We start from the raw sequence: 9,027 nt of genomic DNA on the forward strand, positions 1-9,027 counted from the left end.
AGAACAATGATCTGAATAATTATAATATCTGTTATGTTTGATACTTTCTCAAATAAAATTAAAAGGCAAATGGACAGTAGACAGTGTATACACTTGATCTTTCTAGTCTCACTAAACCCAACTAATATCAGCTAAACTTCCTTCAATAAAAATGTCAGATTACTTATTTTAAAAGCAGGTTAGATGACCCATTTGCTTTGGATTTTCTTGTCCTAATTAATCTTGTTTTGACACAGACATGGATTAAATCTGCCAAGCATTTTCAGAGATTAAATATTTGAGCAAATTAGTGTTCTAGCAGAGAAATGAAGCCTGTGGAGTAAATTATAAAATTGGTATCACCAACTAAACATGTTTAACTGTTTACCATCCATATGCGCCCCCTTGCTCAGATTGCTCGAGATTTTGGGCTGGGTTGTCACCAGGGGTCATTTTGTAGAAAAATAGGTGGTGGAGCTCATCTAGGGATTGTTATGCAGCTGCACCTACTATTCAATGGACAAGGTAGGTTGGTGGGGAGGAGAAGGGGGACCCTCAGAAAGGTTTAGGAGCTGTGCTCCTGCTGAATTCAAGGCCTGATTTTCACCAATATGCAGATGGCACCCAGCTCTATCTGGTGATAGGATGTAAGTTTTGCCTCGGTCAGGGCCTTCTCAACTCTGGCCTAGTGGAATCAGCTTCCTATGGAGAACTGGGTCCTACCTGAATTACTGGGCCCTACCAACCTGAAAGGCCCTACTGGGCCTTTGGTTGAGGCAGCGGATGTCCTATTTCCAGCAACTATTCCATCAGTTGGCCTCCTTTGTTGGGACATCATGCTTTACAAACTATGGTCTTATCCTGTTTATTATCACCATCATGTCTTGGGCTGAAAGCTGCTATATCCTGTGAAATGTGCCCTTCCTGCCTGACAATGCACCTTATTTGTTTTATTGTCCGATTGTTTTTATTGCTAATTTTATTGTATTGTTTTAAAATTTAAATGGTTTGTTTTTATTATTGGTGGATTTTGCATAATCTGAATAAGGTATAACCTGATGCAAACGCTACAAACAATCTTATATTGTCTATTTCAGTCTACATTTTATACTATTTCCATAATTAATTCAGAGCCAGGACTTTCTCAGCCCTGGCTCCTACCTGGTAGAACTCTCTGCCAAATGACATCCTTGCCCAGTTGGACCTGATGTAGTCCTGCAGGGCCTGTAAGGCAGAGATGTTCTGCCAGGCTTTTGGTTGAGACCAGCGTCGGGTACCATCTTGTCTGGCATCCTCCTTTTTCATACTTTCTCCCTACCTCCCCTGCAAGGTAACAACACAGTCTGAAATCCAATGCATTAGTGCCATTTGGAAAATGGTTTTAACAATGTTTTATTATGATATGTGTTTTTATTATATGTATCTTTATTGTTGTTTGTCACTCAGAGCCCTGAGTATTCAGGGATTGAATGAATCATAAATCCAAATTATAAATAAACAAAATCTATATAATTAGAAATGCCTTCTCTTCATATAAAGGCTCTGCTGTGTCCAAGGCTATTCCTCTGACTTTCACTCCTATTTTATTCTGACCACTTTGACCATTCCCTTTGAGAGACAAGTTTGGAGCAAAATGTTGGCACTGATTTATTTGAGATCGTGGATGATAAACTGCTTTGTGCGCATTAGGTCACAAAAGGCTTGCCTACAAAAAATGACTTGGTGGTAGCAGCAATACTTAAGTCTTTCAATATCAAGACTAACATAGAAAACAGAATGACTGACAATGCCAGTCACAGCTATTACAAGAACACTGGTAAATAATACTACATGTTTATTGCATGGAGGAATTAGAGCTCACAGCACATCACCAATAAAGAATAAATTTGAAATAAGGAGTTCAGTAAATCAAGCAGGAAAACTTCACTAAAAATACCCCCTAATGGAATCTAGTTTTATAAAAATTCTCCTTTATCCTATGTGTTCAATTTCTTCATTCCATCTAACAATTTAATTTTCCCTCTTCCAAATTTAATTTAGATCTCTTCCCTGCTTTCTGCTAAGCCTGATGTTGTCTTTCTAGTGACTTTCAATGTGTTTCAAAACATCAATGAGCTTTTGGGAATCCATGATAAAGAGAAGAAGAAGAAGATGAAGAAGATATTGGATTTATATCCCGCCCTCCACTCCGAAGAGTCTCAGAGCGGCTCACAATCTCCTTTACCTTCCTCCCCCACAACAAACACCCTGTGAGGTGGGTGGGGCTGGAGAGGGCTCTCACAGCAGCTGCCCTTTCAAGGACAACTTCTGCCAGAGCTATGGCTGACCCAAGGCCATTCCAGCAGGTGCAAGTGGAGGAGTGGGGAATCAAACCCGGTTCTCCCAGATAAGAGTCCGCACACTTAACCACTACACCAAACTGGCTCTAAAGAGGGGGGAGCATGGATTCTTTGAACCCTAATTTTAGGATCTGTTGCCTTTCTGTTCGCAAAATAAACACTTTCCAGTTAACTCAACTAAATTCTCATTTCCTGTATATAAAGCTGTGAAAAAAATACAAAATGCTGTGTCATCAGGAAATGCCATTTTTCATTTGTTGAGCATTTTGTTCTCCTTCCTAAAAAACAACAATAAAGGTTAGGAAGATATATAGATAGTAAGGGTCCATGTTTTTGGCCTACCCTCTGGCATGTCAGCATTTTGATATGCATTTAAATCTAAATCTTACCCTAGATTTGGGATACTAAGAACTGTGCAGTGAACATTTTTGGCAGGCAAGGATACTATTTTTGTAATGTCACGTGAACTTGGTGATATTTTGATCTTTGTGATCTTTACACTGCTTACTAGTTTTTTCCAAGTTCAATTTAAGATGCTGATTGTTACCTTTAAAGGCTATCTTGTCCTGGTGCTCATATAACTGAAGGATTGCCTCTCCCAGAATCAACGCATGTGCCAACTAGGGGTCTTCACAGAGAAAAAAAGCATTATAATTTCAGATCTGACATTCAGGAGTAGGGACCATGATATGATTGCTGGTTTGGGGGCAGGACATTACTGGTTCAGATTTCACACACACACATACACACGCCTGCTGAGTTTGTATTTTCTGGACTATTCTTTTTAATGGGGAACATATTTGTCTGGTACAGCCAGGGCCAGATTAACAATTAGGCCAAGTAGGCACTGGCCTAGAGGCCCCCATGCCTTTAGGGGACATGGGCCAGCTTTTCCCACCAGTTTTTCCCCTGCTTGCAGCCCTTGGAGCCTGCATGCACAGCCAGCAACTGAGCCGCTTTTTGCCCAAACTGCCTGGTGCAGCTGCTGCTGGTGTTGTCGCCAAGTATGCCTCTCTCTGCCTCTCCCCTACAGTGTTGTCAAAGGGACTTTTGAGAAGGTGCCTGCAGGCTGAGTGGAGGCCATGGAGGGTGGGGCAGGTGCTACAACTCTAATATAATTTGCAAGGGTCCCCCCAAGATTTCGACTGCCTAGGGGCCTCCACAGGGTTTAATCCGGCACTGGGTACAGCTGTTAATGACACCAATGGAACTCTCTAAAGGCCCTCTCCCAAGTTTCAAGAAAATTGGACCAAGGAATCCATTCTAAAGACCTCCAAACAAGGTGGTCCAACCATCTGTGGAGGCATGCACTGAGATGAAAAGCAGCCCTAGAAAAGTGCCCCACCCGCATAAAGGAGGGTTTGAAGGAAAAGGAGTGAGAATAATGGTTCTGCCATTATTCCCTATAGGGGACTGTGGGTAGGGGCCTGAAATAGTTATTTTGCAACCAGCTGGCACCAACATTGCAGGAGAGCTAGTACTGTGGCTTGACAGCAGAAAAAAGGTGTTCAGGGTATATAAATGTGGCAACAAGTTGAATAGGATGAACCTGATCTGAAAGTATATTGAACAGCATGTGAATTGTGATATTTCTGAATAGGATCTGAAATAAAAGAATGTTTATCTTGAACCTGTTCTTACAACGTGATCTAGAGCATTGCTATCAGTTCATGTCACACTGAAGAGTAAGGTGGACATTTAATACGAACTTCAAATTTTGTTATATTGTTATATATGAAGCTGTATTTCACATGCCATATTGTAGTATTAAGCTAACCAGTTTCCAACATCACCTTAATATGACATAGTTTCAATGAAAACATTCTTGATGATCATCAGATTTCCATTATATATCAAGATATATAGAAATGAACACAAAACATAAGCCATTGGCTACAATTAAATTCAGTGCATTGATTGATACAGTTGCTCTACACAATAAGAATCATGGGTTTAATGTATGAAATGATGATTAGAGAGATGGGAGGAGAGGAGCAATTTATCTGTTTTCAATCTCTCTCCCTGCCATGATTTTTACACTAAAGATTTCTCCATGGGAAAACAAAAATAGGAATATTTTTCCCTAGACTTTTACTACCTAGAAGAGTCTAAATATTTAGCCCTTAGTGTGTGTGTGTGTGTGTGTGTGTAAAAGTACAGATTTATTGCTAAAAATGCATTTTTCCAAATGGAAGATAATGTTCTCCTAAATGTTCAGCACTGGTTCCTGAAAAATAAGTAAAGCTATATTTTGCTTAATCATAATTGCATTAATATAGTGGTTTTCACTGTTTAACAAGAATACTATCAGAACTTCAACACGGTTGACAAGTTCCCTGAAAAGTCTGTTGATGTTCTCCTGCAATCTGTAGAAACAGAGTTGCAGGAAGCATTTTCTGGGGTACACATAGGAAAGAAGATGATAATCAATTCAGAGTTCCATTATTTATACTGATTTTCAAAGTAGCCTTCTAGCAAGACCTAGCTGTTCCACAACATGGATGCACATGATTGGCTAACTAATTATCTTATAACTAATAAGGCATCATGCAAAGTTATATACACTCAGTGTCTTCTTAAAATATATAATGCTGTGTGAGGTCATTCTTACTACCTTTAATTATAACCAGGAATATTAAAAATAGTAAACAAAAATTGGTAAATTTTCTCAAACACATAGCTATTTGCTGGATCCCAACCAACATACACCATTTTTAAATTATATTTTCATTCTGTTCTGAGATGCTTCTTGCACCTGTAGGCTAAAATTTTTTTAGATATTGTGTTAGACTGCTTCTAATCTACTAAAGGCCATATTATTGTTACTCCTTTGTTTGTTATTTGTGTCCAAGACTGTTCCATTCTGGGGTTCTGACACTTTCTATTTGGCATGTTTAGCTGTGAGACATAACCAGTCCTATTCCTGGCCTTCAGAAGCATCCTCCATGATCTTAGACAAGACTAGCAACTGCTCCCTCATATTTCTGGTTATATTGATGGCACACAGCAAAGAAGGCAAACAGGGAGGAAGATGTATGAGAGGTAAACATATCTACAGAACAACAACCCATTGTTTGGTGTTGCCATTGAACCAGTCTAATTATCTGGATTCACTTTGAGTATGACAATTTCATTTAACTGAATAAATTAATAAACCTTTGTATTTTAGGACTGATGAAGGTAATGATATTTTATTTTGACTAAATAGAAATACCAAAAGTACTGATGCATGTGGTGTGTTCTTTCAAGGTATTTGATAACTCCCACTTCCACCCCCTGTGCTGCTCCCAAAATTTCAGTATTCTCTTTTCTGTCAATTGAACCTTAATTGCGACAATGACTTTCAAAACTGCAGGATATTTTTTTCTAAATGAATTTCTTTCTTACATGATAAAAATTACACTGCAGTTCTGAAACCTAATATAGGGTCTATGTGTCTTCAGGACCATAAATCTTCAGCAGGGTCTTCAAGTGAACTATGCACACCACTTTTTGCAAAATGTAACTATATAAAATTTAAGGGATTCTAACCATCTCTCCAAAACAATCAGGTTCAGGGCAGCACTTATGTTAAAAGATCCATTTTATTGGGATAATACTATAGTGTAAAACCTGAAATTCTATTAAGATTACTGATATCTGATAGTTTCTTTAGAATGACTTTATCATATATGAATCTACATTTAATATCAGTCTGTGCTATGATGTTCCTCACAAACTTCGAAGGGGAAAAGTGTGAGAAAGAAATGTTTAAAAGAGCTACAATTCATTATAGAAGCCATGGAATCTTCTTCATTTCCTTGGGGATGTTTATATATAGAAACACTCCAGTTCAAGCAGATGGTTGTATCATTAGAAATATATTGTTTCCCTTTCTCCTGAGTGTCCCTCTTTAAGTTGCATAAAGAAATGTGGGGAAATGATGAACCATCTATACACATTACTATAATTCTAACTTTGTAGTGAGGCTAAGCTTAATGTCCATGACTTGACAATCATCCCAATATAGATACACAGTCCATAAATGTACATGCCTAAAGTGGCCAACTTGAAAGGTCCTCAACAGGAAAGAGAAGATGAAAGATGGGCACTTTATCATTTGTCCAGCAAAAGGAATTTCAAGACGCTACCCCATTATGCAGAAAACTGAAAATTTATGTAGGGAGCAGAATACTCCAAAAGCTGCTTTATTGAGAACCATGAGAACACAGATTTATGAACAATTATCAGAACTGGTTGGAGAAGTTCTGCTGGACAAAATGGGCCAGTTTAATCTGTTTAGGGAATGAACATGTGAACACTTTTTACTTCCTGTGGACTATGCCAGCAAAGAGTACTGCTCTTGAGGAGAGAACAGGGAGAGGCATTGTCATGAGTTCTCTTTTAATTTGTGTGGTTAGGCATAATGTGACTTTAAATTTCTTGTTATTTCTTTCTCTCACCAGGAATTTAATTCTAATCCTATTAATTAACTTTTCCCATGATATTGTGCCCAAACTCTAAGGCTCCTTCATTGGACTATGCAGTCTTGAGGATGAAACTCTAATATTTAAATAGCATATAACTCCAGGTTAACAATAAGCACAATAAAACTTTATTTGTACAAGAAGCATATTGATTTCAAGATGTTTTGTAGCTCAACTCTTCAGTGTAGCTTAACTATTCAGGCTTTTAATCAAGTGGGTGTCCCCTGAAATCATCGCTCCTCCCAGCACCTTATGTTTATATTATGCTGAACATTACCAGTCTATGACTTGTTGCCAATGATGTGGATCATGGTTTTTGTCAATTCTGTAATTATGAGATTATCTAGTTTGGATGTAATTTATTTAATGTTTTGTAAAGTTTCTTAATGTTGTAAGCCTTCCAGAGCCCGCTTGAGGGACAGGGTGGGGTATAAATTGAAAAATTAAATTAAGCAAAAGGGGAAGAAGCTGGAAAGAAAATGCACTGGGCCACATTCATTGTGAGCTGTTAGATAATTTTCAAAATTATCTCAGGGGGGATAGCCTTCATACATGATAATTTTGCCAAAGCTCAGAACACTCAGAAATTTTGGTATGATAAAAAGGTGTGTGCACACACCTTCTAAAAAGGTGACTATTCAATACTACTGAAATTGCTTAGCTTTAATAAAATGGACCAAACAGAGGGTGAGAAAGGTTTTGGGCACCACATTTTAAAAAGGATATAGACAAGCTGGAATGGGTCCAGAGGAGGGCGATGAAGATGGTGAGTGGTCTGGAGACCAAGTCCTATGAGGAAAGGTTGAAGGAGCTGGGATGTTTAGCCTGGAGAGGAGACAGCTGAGAAGTGATATGATCACCATCTTCAAGTACTTGAAGGGCCGTCATATAGAGGATGGTGTGGAATTGTTTTCTGTGGCCCCAGAAGGTAGGACCAGAACCAATGGGTTGAAATGAAATCAAAAGAGTTTCTGGCTCAACATTAGGAAGAACTTCCTGACCGTTAGAGCGGTTCCTCAGTGGAACAGGCTTCCTTGGGAGGTGGTGGGCTCTTCTTCCTTGGAGGTTTTTTTTAAACAGAGGCTAGATGGCCATCTGACAGCAATGAAGGTCCTGTGATTTAGGGGGAGGTATTTGTGAGTTTCCTGCATTGTGCAGGGGGTTGGACTGGATGACCCTAGAGGTCCCTTCCAACTGTATGATTCTATGTCAGTAAAAGGTGGGGGGAGGAGGCCCTTTCCAGGCCTTTGAGGGAGAGCCCATTGGGTCTTGTCCTGACTAGGGTTGTCACCTCCAAGATGGGAATTTCCTGGAGATTTTGTGGTAGAGTCAATGGAAGTCAGATTTTGGGGAGGCAAGAGGCCACAGCTGAATATAATGTCATAGAGTCCACCCTCCAAAGCACATTTTCTCCAGGGGAAAAGAGACCTGTTGTCCAGATTTCAGTTATATCATCAGCCTCCACTCTTCCCCATCTGAGCTTTCAGACACCGAGGAGGCGGTGGCCTGGTGTGAGCTTGTGGAGAGGCTGGGTGTGCCTGTTAGAAGGTGGTCGCCTGTTGGAGCACCTTCGCTAGAATGATGTCTTTGTCTTCAGTGGCCAACAGCTTACGGTGCAGCTTCTCCTCTCTGACCCCCACTGCAAAATGATTAAGTAGGATTTTCTCCAGGTTCCCCGTGAAGTCGCATCACAGGGCAAGACCTTGGCGATCAGCAAAGTGCTCTGTCGCAGACTCAGCCTGCCACTGCTGCTTTGTGTAGAAAGCATGTCTGCATGCAAGGCGGGTAGGTTGCGAGGATAGGTGATCTGTCATCACCTTGATCAGGTTCTCATAGGTGGCGGCTGCGAGGGTGGTTGGTGTGATGAGTTGCTTCATCAGCTGGACGGTCTCCACTCCACATGAACTCAGGAGGAGTGCCTTCTTTTCCACCGCTTCCTCCATCTTGTGTAGCTCAATGTAGTAGCTGAGCCGGTCCACTCATGATTCCCACAAGTCGGGTCGGGTGGAGTTGGATTCAGGTAGCGGTTGTCCTGGAGCCACGGTGTGTTACTGGAGCACCTTTAAGACCAATGAAGTTTTATTCTGGGAAGAAGCTTTCATGTGCACACACACTTCTTCAGATATGAAAGCTTATACCTAAAATAAAAGTTCCTTAGCCTTAAAGGAGCCATTGGATTCAAAAATTGTTCTGCTGCTTCAGACCAACATGGATACTCATCTGAAATAATATTGGTGTTAGAA

General features: G+C 40.1%; 1 pseudogene; it reads right to left on the reverse strand.

Annotated features, from left to right (window-relative positions):
* Window positions 1-8,727, reverse strand: part of LOC132569461 (creatine kinase B-type-like) — a 58,429-nt pseudogene extending 49,702 nt beyond the window's left edge.
* Between the last annotated feature and the right edge of the window lie 300 nt (window positions 8,728-9,027).

This window comes from Heteronotia binoei, chromosome 1 (assembly GCF_032191835.1).
Source record: "Heteronotia binoei isolate CCM8104 ecotype False Entrance Well chromosome 1, APGP_CSIRO_Hbin_v1, whole genome shotgun sequence".
Taxonomy (NCBI): Eukaryota; Metazoa; Chordata; class Lepidosauria; order Squamata; family Gekkonidae; genus Heteronotia; species Heteronotia binoei.